Below are 10,807 nucleotides of genomic sequence, written 5' to 3'. Positions count from 1 at the left end.
CATTTTCCTCCCCAGGCGTCCACGCTGGCCGCACTGGGGCGCCCCACCGGTGGTTGGCAGCCCCTCAAGCCCAGGTCTGGGCGGCACGGAGAGGCCGGGACAGGGCCGCCCGGGAGGGTGTCGGCAGGGCGTGGGGTCGGGGGCACTGACCGCGCCTTCAGACAGCGCTGCCGCCCTGCGTGGTTAAAGGCGGAGCCAGAGCCGGGCCTGCTCTGCAGGCTTCAAACTGCTCAGGGCACCCGGGGTGGGACGGGGTCCCCTTAGGTGCTTCCCTCCCCTGGACTTGGCCCCCCTGGAAGGAAGACCCTCAAACGCTCATTTCTTGTTCTACAACCTCGGCTTCCGCCCCGGCGGGGACCTGGGAAGTGCATGTGGACAGGACCTGCCGGCCCCCGACTCCCAGATCTGCCGCCTGACCCCGGGACTGGCCCTTACAGGAGGGGCTGGTCCTCAGCCCCTCAGAAAGGTGCGCTGGGCCCTGGACCTCAAGGAAGAGCATCTCCCGAGGGGTCAGGGGACGGCCCACTGTCCCCTGCCCGCCAGGGCCCCTCTGCTGCCTTTCCCCCAGGGCTCGGGGCAGTGCATCACCCCGGGCGTCGCTCGGCCTGCTCTGAGGTCACCCCAAACCTCGGGGCGCCGTCCCAGAGGCCAGGCTCTGGCTTGACTGGGACCCTGTGCGGAGCCCGACAGGAGTGCTCACCGGCCCAAGGGCTGGCCTGTCGCTGTCTGGGGCACGCGGACTCCCATGGGGTCCCGATGGCTTAGGGAAGGGGTGACAGTGATTTCTGTGTACAAGGGGCTTGTTTAAAATGCTCACTGAGCCCGGCCGGTGTGGCTCAGTGGTTGAGCGCTGACCCTGCACCAAGAGGTCGCTGGTTTGATCCCCGGTCGTTCAGGGCACGGGCCCAGGTTGTGGGCCCGATCCCCAGTGGGGGGCGTGCAGGAGGCGGCCAATCGATGTTTTCTCTCATCGATGTTTCTCTCTCTCTCTCTAAAAATCCATAAAGCAAAGAAACATTTCAAATGCTCATAGAAACATGTCTCGCCCGGGTCCACAGTGCAGGGACCCCTCCCTGGGACCAGCAGCCGCCGCCTCCTGGCTCCCTTGCCCCCCCCCCCCGCGCCCCGATCTATTCCCCACAAGAAGGCAGCACTGTCTTCACAGGACTCAAACCAGGTCATTCAGTCCCCGCTCAGAGCCCTCCAGAGGCTCCCACCATCCCTAAGACAAACTCTAAGTCCCAACTGAAGGCTTCTGAGCTGAGCCGGCTACACGGCCCTGCCCCCCCCCCCAGCCGCCCAGCGGCCCTGCCCCCCCTCCCCTCCCCCAGCCGCCCAGCGGCAGGCGGCCTTTGGGCTGCTTCTCCTAAAGGCCTGTGCGAGGGCCTCCGCCAGCTCCCCGCCCCTCGGCCTGTGCCCCTCGCCTCAGCACCCAGGCCCTCCCCGCCCTGGGGAACAGCAACCCCACGTCCTCCATCGCCGAGCCCACCTCGTCTCAGCTCTCACCCCCCGACACGAGTCCAGACGTGCCCTGGTGGCCCCCACGCCCCCGAGAACGGAAACTCCGAGGCCAGGACTGCGCTCCGTCCGCGAGCCCCTCCAGCTCCCACTGCAGGGCTCCCAGCCGGAGGTCTCGAGCCCACGAGAGCAGAGAAGCCAAACACCCCGAGGCAGCGACGAGAACCCAGCTCCGTCATCCAGAGGCACACGGGCGTCACGGACGGAACCTGGCTCGACTCCGCAGCCCGACTGACGGATTCCGGGGCCCAGACAGCCGCGGCGCCTCCCAAAACCCAGCCGGGGCCCGGCCCACTCTCCCGAAGCCACACAGCACCCGGGCCACACACGGACACGAGCAGGAGGCCGCTGTCCCTGCGCCAAGAGAACCGCGTCCTCCGCCGATGCAGGCTCCAGGACAGATGCGGCGGCGCGACCTTACCTGGGAGCGGCGGGGGCGCTCTGTGTTCTCGCCGGGAGGCCCCTGGGGTTCTCTGCGGACTCCCGCGGGGTGCACGGGGGCTGGGACAGGTGTCAGCGAGGACGGCGTCGAGGACGGCGTCAGCGTCTCAGAGACAGAAGGAAGCCTCCGTCAACCTGGACGAGAAGACCAGAACAATGTGAATGCCTTTGACGCGAGTATCTGTTCTTGTCGAAGCAAACACCGGTGTTAATGAACGGAACAGAGCAGATTCAAAGACACCTGGTTGCCGCCAGGGCTTACGCGCTGGGGACAGGACGAACCTCGTGGAAAACAAATCGTTAGGCCCCTCTTGCAAGCAGCCCAGGGGGGCCGTGGGATCCCCAGACCCTAAGCCGTCTGGCCTGCTATGGCAACACTGCCCTCCAGCTCCAGGCCCCCCTGCAGCCCCCACCCTGGAGCCTGTCCCCCCTCCCAGGGACGCTGTGACCTGGCACCTTCCCAGCGCAGCCATCAGCCATCGGGAGCAGGACACCTTATCAAAAATAACCCGCCCCTTTGCATCCCTGCCCCCTTCCGAGGGACGTCCCCAGGCTCATCACAGCTGCTGCCCAGACGCACACGCTGTCTGCCGTGTGTCCCCACCTCGCCCCGGGCAGACCCTCGGGGCCAGCGCCTGTCTCAGCCCCTGCTCCGCCCGGCACCAGGCTGCACCGGACCTGTGTGTCCAGGGGAGGAACGAGCAGGGCCCACTTCCGTTCCCCTGCGTCCCCGCTGCTGGTTTGTCTAGAATGGGGTCCCATCATCACAAGGGGGGCTCCCAGGAAAGGGGGCAGCTGCCTCTGTCAGGGTGTCGGTGGCCAGTGGGTTTTGCAGAGGGTCCCGGGGGTCCCTGGGCCCTGGAAGTCTTGCCTGTGCTCACTTTCCTCCGCCCTGGAGTGGAGCCGTCGGCCGAGAGGACGCAGAGACCCTCAGGTCAGCCCGGGGCCAAGTCGGAGGTAGCTGGGCAGGGGTGGGGTTCAGCTGTGACCCCCCCAGGGGAAAGGCCCCCATGGGTGTGCCCCCGGACACCTCACCATAGAGCGTCATAGAAAAACAGCCACTTGGTTCCCTTCCCTAAATCCGATTACTAGAGGTAGCTGCACCCACACCCCAAACGTCAGGCCCACCTCCCAGAGTGCCACCACCCGCGGGCAAACGTGCGGGCAACGCTGCCCCGCTGTGACCTGTCCGTGCCACGCACCGGGCAGCCGAAGGCATAGAAAAGCCCTCAGGTGCACCAAGGCCCCTTTTTCATGGGAGAAGCGAGTATGGCATCGGACTGTCCCAGGGCAGGTGGCTGGGGAGGGGCTGGAGCAGGGGACCAGGAGGAGGCAGAGGGGCCCGGGTGGAGCTGGGGGAAGCCCAGGGGTGGCCCAAGCTGGGGTGCCCAGAAGGCAGGTGGGCAGTCTTCTCTCTGAACTAATTAAATGCATCATTCTCTGCAGCAGCAAGACCGGCCAGGGCTGGGATTCGTGTCCCACCAGACCCTCTGGAACAGAGAAGGATGGGGGGACGGGGATGCCACCCAGCCAGGCACCCTGGCGCCTAAACCCGAGAAAGAAGGGCACAGAGATGGGGGAGGGGGAGAAGGCACACAGGACTCCAAGAGATGCCCAGACGCCTGCCGTGCCCAGCACCCTGAGTGCCGGGTACAACCCTGACGCCAGTCCGCCCCTCAGGGTGCAGGCCACACCCCACACCCCACACCCGCAGGCCCACTGCGCCCTGGGCTCCCCACCTCTGCAGAAGCACCTCAGGAGCCTCGTTCTCCCAGAGGCCTTTGCGCTTTGCTGACCCCGTGGGGCTGCCCCCGGCACCGAGACCGCGATGGGATGGGGGTTACTGGCCCTGGGCCCCTTCCCCTCCACTCAGCCATCCATCAGCAAGCTTCGCTTTCCTTGGCCAACGGAGCCACAAGGACACGATTTAACAGCTTGTCCCCATCTGCTACGGCACCGTCCATCACCCAAGCGGGGACCCGGGTCCGTGGCCCCACACTGAGCGCCCTGTACCCCCGCTGCAGGGATTTCCGGGGTGGCGGGGCTCCCGGGCTCTCGGCCACCAGGGGGAGGGACTGGGTTGGGAGGCAGGTGGCCCAGCAATGAAGCCACGGACCCGGGTCCCCGCTGTGGGTGATGGACGGTGCCGTAGCAGATGGGGACAAACCCATCTCGCGGCCCCGAGGTGGGCTCTGCAATAAGGAGAAAGAAAAGGGAGACCAGAGAGGCTGGGCTCAGCCCACCAGGCGCCCGCTCACTGCAGAGGGCCAGGGCCTGCGACGGGAGGAGGCAGACCGCGCATCTCAAGGCCGCGGCCTGGAGGCCAGACTCCGGGCAGGACCCTCGGGGGCAGGAGCTATGCCTTCTTCGTCCTCTGAGCCCATCTACTGCTCCCCACGGCGTGCCAGCGTGGTGCCCACACCCATGGTCCCAGCCCTCCCAGGACCCGGGTGGGAGGGCATCTCAGAGGACAGGGAAGAGCCCACTCCTGCCTCCCCCACTCCTCAGCTCTCAGTTCAATCGCCCCGGTCCGTGGCCCAGTGTGAGCACCCCAGCGCCCAGCTCTGCTCCCTAGCGGGCAGGAGGCGGGCTGCCTGGGCGTCCCCGCCCCCAAACACCTCCTGTCAGACTGTTGCCACCGGGGAAAACGGCGAAAACATTTATTCGTAAGGATATCTGCATCCGCATGTTAACTGCCAAGGCCTGGAGACAACCCGAGTGTCCTCCGCGGAGGACGGGATAAAGACGGGGTACACATAAACAGTGGGACCCCCTCAGCCAGGAGAAGGCGCACAACCACCGCTGTGCTGATGGGGTGGATCCTGAGAGCGTCCTGCTAAGCGACGTAAGTCAGACAGAAAAGGACAGCCCCCTACGCGATCACTCCTACGCGGATGTAAAACCGAAAGCAACCAACAAGCCACGGATGCTGACCACAGAGGGTCGTGACCAGAGGGCAAGGGGTGGGGGTCGGAGAGGGTTAAATGGGGTCAAGTACAGGTGTGGAAAGGAGACGAGTCTGGGGGGCGAGCACACAGCACAGTATACAGACGACTTGCTGCGGAGTTGTACGCACGAAACGTCACTATGCCTGGTCACCCCAATACTCGCAACTTTCTAAAAAGTAGATCTTACGAGTTCTCATCACAAGGAGAAATACTGCAGCTATGTGGGGCGGCAGATGTTAGGCCAGACCTGCGGTGGTGATGATTTCACAACAGAGACCAACATCACGTCCTTACGGCGTAGACCTGACACTGATACAGAGCAGTTATGTCGAGTGTATCTCAATAAAACCAGGGAAAGGTCATAGTCAGGGCAAGGACTTGATACTCACTTTTTAAAACCGTCAAGATTTCTAAACTAAATGAGGCCCCCCAACTCCACCAGCCCACAGGGACACAGAGCCCGCAAGACCTTGCCGGCTTCACAGTCTGCAAGGCACCTGTGTTCCCCGGACACGGCCCCTCCCGTGTGCAGGGCGCCTGTGTTCCCCGGACACAGCCCCTCCCGTGTGCAAGGCGCCTGTGTTCCCCGGACACGGCCCCTCCCGTGTGCAAGGCACCTGTGCTCCCCTGGACACGGCCCCTCCCGTGTGCAAGGCACCTGTGTTCCCCTGGACATGGCCCGTCCCGTGTGCAAGGCACCTGTGTTTCCCGGACACGGCCCCTCCCGTGTGCAAGGCACCTGTGTTCCCCTGGACACAGCCCCTCCCGTGTGCAAGGCACCTGTGTTTCCCGGACACGGCCCCTCCCGTGTGCAAGGCACCTGTGTTCCCCTGGACACAGCCCCTCCCGTGTGCAAGGCACCTGTGTTCCCCGGACACGGCCCCTCCCGTGTACAAGGCACCTGTGTTCCCCGGACACGGCCCCTCCCGTGTGCAAGGCACCTGTGTTCCCCGGACACGGCCCCTCCCGTGTGCAAGGCACCTGTGTTCCCCGGACACGGCCCCTCCCGTGTGCAAGGCACCTGTGTTCCCCGGACACGGCCCCTCCCATGTGCCCGGGCCCTGCCCAGTTCCGCTCTCCTGTCCTCCCGGGCACCTTTCGGGGCTGCTGGCGGCCTTCTCCTCAATTCCCCATCACCCTGATTCCACCTCCAGCTCTGCTCCCCCAAACATAAGCGAATAACCAAAACTGGAGTTTAAAATGAGACTCGAAAGCAAAGCTTGCTGTCTTTCAGCTGACACGTAGCACTCGTTTCCGTGGTCCGGATCGTGGGGAGAGTGTAATACTCCGAACAAACGCGCCGCCCGTGTGTGACCCGCGCTGGTGAAGAGCTCGGCGCCTCGCGCCCCTCCGCCTCTCCTGACTCCAGCAGAGAATCGGGGTTTTATTATTCCGGCGTCTGGTGGGCGGCGGCGGCAAGCTCACTGAGCTGCCCTCGTTCTTAATTCCAGTGTGTCTTAATAACACAGCGCACCTTCAGGTATTGTTGGAGTGTTTCATTCTTCGACGTATCGAACAGGATGGGAAGGGCCTTCTGTCATTTTCGTGTCCTCGGTGCTATGTTTAAAGTTCTCGAATGGAGGGGTGTAATTTGGGTGCAATTTTCCCCAAGGTCGGGGAGAGCAGTTTCTGTCCTGCTGTGTCATCCCCTAGTGGCAGCCTGGCTCAAACTGGGGGCCCAGAACCTCTGCCATGAGGCTGGGACCAGGGGCCAGGGGACCCCAGGCCTGAAATCGGAAAGGATCTCAAAACACAGAAGTCCCGCCTCACTGCGGGGTCACTGGGCTTCCTGGGTTTCCAGCAGCCCCGATGAGATGAGGTTGCCAAGGACATGACCCACAGCTACCCCAGCCTCTCTGCCCACACCCCACCCCACCAAGCCACGGGCTCGACATTTAGAAATCAGCTCCCAGAATGGCGACCCAGGCCTGCCTCGGCCGCTCAGAAAACTTCAGGTGCCTGGCTCTGTTTCCTGGCCCGGCCCGCCCATGCCGCCTGCGGGGGACACAAAGAACACCAGATGGACCTGTCCCCAAGGGCTTGACCTGTCCCCAAGAGGGAGCGAGGACAAGCAAATGGAAAATCCCCACAGAGATGGGACCAGGCCTGGCACACATGGGCAAGGGGCACAGGGCAGACCCTGGCGCAGCTCAGGGCCCTGTCAGCATCTGGAACAGTGCCAGCACCTAGCGGTCCCGAATAAACATGTCTGGGTGACTGAGTAAAGGCCTGGAGAGCAGCAAGACGGGCAGAGGAGGTGTCCTTGCTGCCCAGAGGAGGGCCCGCCCTGGAGTGTCGTGCAGAGACGGGCCCGGAGCCGTGCCGGAGGAGCAGGGGGTCTCCTGGGATGAACAGAGCAGGCTCCCCGTCCGTCAGGCCCCAGGCCAGGGAGCACCTTGAACGCCACGCCAAGGACTTCAAAAGGCCACTTGAAAAATTTTAAGCAGGAAACTGCAGATTTGTTGAGGAAACTGCCCTGGTGCCCGTGTGGACGGGGTGGAAGGATGGGATGCCAGTGACCCAGTGAGAAACAGACTCACAGAGGGCAGGTGGGGACCTGGGAGCCTGGTGGGCAGGCCCTGGGGAGGCACAGTGACAGCTGCGGTTTATGGCACTGTTATGTCCTCTACACGGCGGTGTGAACAAGTACGGGATACAGTGTCTCACGAACAACTATGTGATGCAGTGTCTCACAAACAATTACATGATACAAATGTCTCATGAACTACGTGATACAATGTCTCACAACTACATGATACAATGTCTCACGAACAGCTACGTGATACAATGTCTCACGAACAGTTACATGATACAATCTCTCACGAACTACGTGATACAATGTCTCATGAACAACTATGTGATGCAGTGTCTCACGAACTACGTGATACAGTGTCTCACAAACAATTACATGATACAAATGTCTCATGAACTACGTGATACAATGTCTCACAACTACGTGATACAATGTCTCACGAACAGCTACGTGATACAATGTCTCACGAACAGTTACATGATACAATCTCTCACGAACTACGTGATACAATGTCTCATGAACAACTATGTGATGCAGTGTCTCACGAACTACGTGATACAGTGTCTCACAAACAATTACATGATACAAATGTCTCATGAACTACGTGATACAATGTCTCACAACTACGTGATAGTGTGTCTCACGAACAACTACGTGATACAATGTCTCACAAACAACTACGTGATACAGTGTCTCACAAACAACTACGTGATACAGTGTCTCACAAACAATTACGATACAATCTCTCACGAACTACGTGATACAATGTCTCATGAACAACAATGTGTTACAATGTTCAAGGCTTGTGAGGCTGAGTTCAGAGTTGGACTGAGGCACCCAGGGAGGTTTGGTAGGCGTTGGGTGTAGGATCTAAGGCTCAGGGGACAGTCTTGTCTGCTTTGGGGCCGGGGAAATCCACCTCCAGATGGCTGTAGAGTCCTCGCCTCCGGTCCCACTGTGTAGTCCCCTCCCCATCACAGCAGAACTGGTCTGTCAACCAAACTCGGCATCCACTCTGAGATCGGGGCACAGAGGGACAGCAATGAAGGTGCAGGAAAGTGGGGGGCTGCAGGGGCAGGAAGTGGGAGGGGGCAAAGGTGATGCCCCGCAGAGAGATGGGGAACAGACACCCAGAGACTGGACTCAGGACGACGGGGTGGAGAGGGGTAGGGGTGCAGGAGGTACAGCTGCCAGAGCAGGAGAGAGTGTGGGGATGGGGTGCAGGGAGGGGGGCGGCAGATGCTCCAGCCTCGCCCAGCCAGTTCCCACTCATCGCCCGCCACTGGCCCGGCTGTGTCTGCGGGGGAAACACGGCATTGCAATAGGGTCCTGACACTGAACAGCCGGTGTTTTCTCTTATACCAGTGGAGGAGACCAACCTTAGTAGGTTCTGAGTTTTAGGAAGTGTAGGGAAGAGGGTGGGAATAGCTATGCCCAGTGTTCCCAGGGTCTGGCTGTCCAGGGTAAGGCCCAGGCTGCTGAGGGCGGGGCCCCTGGCAGTTCAGAGGGGATGTCACCTCTGAGTCATAAAGCCAGTGGGCCTGGGTGGGGACACAGCCCGGGGCCGGGGCTGCCGGAGCGGGAACTGGCCCAGACCGCCTCTGCTGCACACTCACGGGGCTCGGTTTGCCCACAGCCCGGCTGTGTCCTGAAGGCTCTGAAATGCTGCCCTCCTAGGGCCACACCCCCCCCGCCCCCCTGGGGCACAGAGCACGCCGCCCAGGGGCCAGCCTGCGCGTCGGGGAGATCCCTCAAACATGGCCACGTGCTCTTCAAATGCCTACGCCTGCCCCGGTCCTGTGTGGGCCCGTCCTCAGCATCCCCACCTCCCGAGCTCAGGTGGCAGGACACACAGTGAGCCCCGCCCAGGGCAGGGCATCACAATCCCCTTTCTTGACAACCTGGGCACAGTGATGCCAACCGCTGAGCCGCCCGTGTGTGTCTTGGGCTCACAGCTCATCGACCTGGATGCCCGTCGGCCTCTGGGAGCTTCTCAAGGACAGCACGTGCCACGTGGAAGGGCACAGACATCTTCCCGGGGGCCTGCGTGCGACCGTGAGGGGTGGGGCGAGCCGATGACAGTGCCCGCCCTCCGCTGCTTCGGACTCCTAAGCCCTGGGCTCACCTGCCCGCAAGCATCGCCCCACCGGGGTGCCCTGGCAGCCCCCGCCAAGCCAAGGAAGCTTCTGGAGAGATGAGAAGGCTGTCTCGGCTCAGGTGATGGTTACCCGAGAGCATGCCTTTGTCAGAACTTCGAAGACCTACCCAGCTCACAGTACGTAAACAACTCTCAACTGTTAAATTGGAAAGAAAACCACCTCCTGGGCTGACTCAAGTCAAAGCCCCTCCTGGGTCCTAGGCTGCGAGCGGCGGCAGTCCTTGGCCAGCGTCAGCGACAGCCGCCAACGAGAGGTCTGGGAAGAAGCGGGATCAGTGCAACACCCAGGTGTGGCCGCCGGACCGGGGAGAGCTGCCCGGGGCACCCACCAGCAGTGGCAGGGAGGCCGCGGGCATCGTGTGCTACCCGGGGTTCAGCCTGGACCTTCGAGCGTCCCCTGTCTCGCCCTCAGCCCTGGCCCCCGCGGGGCCCCTTGCATGCATGGAACGGACCGGAGCCCACGCCTGGCCCCCTCAGGGCACCAGGTAGGGACGGCCACACGGCCACAGGGTTGCTGGCATGCAGAGGTGTGGAACACGACAGCACAGGAGGGGCAGCTGCTCCCTTGGGAGCACAATGGCCGTCCCATCAGCCACCTCGCAGGCACCCAGAGTCTGCCCATGACCTCCCGGGGTCAAGAGGCGGCCGCAGGGCTCTGGAGGCCTGGGCTCTGCCCCAGTCCTGTGTGGCCCTGGTTTGGACAGGCCTTCCTGGAAGCTGCAGGTGTCAGCCTCGGGGGGCTCAGGGGGTCAGGAACGGAACAGCTGAGGAGCCGGCCAGAGTGGGCAGGATGGGCAAGCAAAGGCCACCATGACCCGCTGCCCACCTCCTGCCCTGACTTCTGTGTGGAACAGACCATGGTCCGGCAGAGAGGGGGCCTAGGACCCAGGCCGTCTAGGGCCCTGCCAGAGGCTCTGTCTGCCAGGGCCTGAGGCCAGAGGTCCCTGCGCATCGGTCCCCCTGGCCCGCGCCCGGTGGCAGAGGGGGTGCACGCGCACCCTGGCCCGCGCCCCTTGGCGGGAGAGCCCTGAGGGGTGTGTCCTCCTGCCTCGCACAGTCCGTGGGACAAGCGGCCCCGGGCTGCCCCTGGCCCCGGCCCACTCCTCTGCCCAACACCTGAGTGGTCGTGCTCCCAGGGTCTGCTCTGGGAGCCCCCAAACCGAGACACAGCTACGCCAGAAGGCCAGGGGGTGTCGGCCACTCAGCTGG

Source organism: Molossus molossus, unplaced genomic scaffold (assembly GCF_014108415.1).
Source record: "Molossus molossus isolate mMolMol1 unplaced genomic scaffold, mMolMol1.p scaffold_m16_p_19, whole genome shotgun sequence".
Classification (NCBI taxonomy): Eukaryota; Metazoa; Chordata; class Mammalia; order Chiroptera; family Molossidae; genus Molossus; species Molossus molossus.
The sequence above is the reverse complement of the archived record's forward strand: the minus strand, read 5'-3'. Positions refer to the sequence as shown.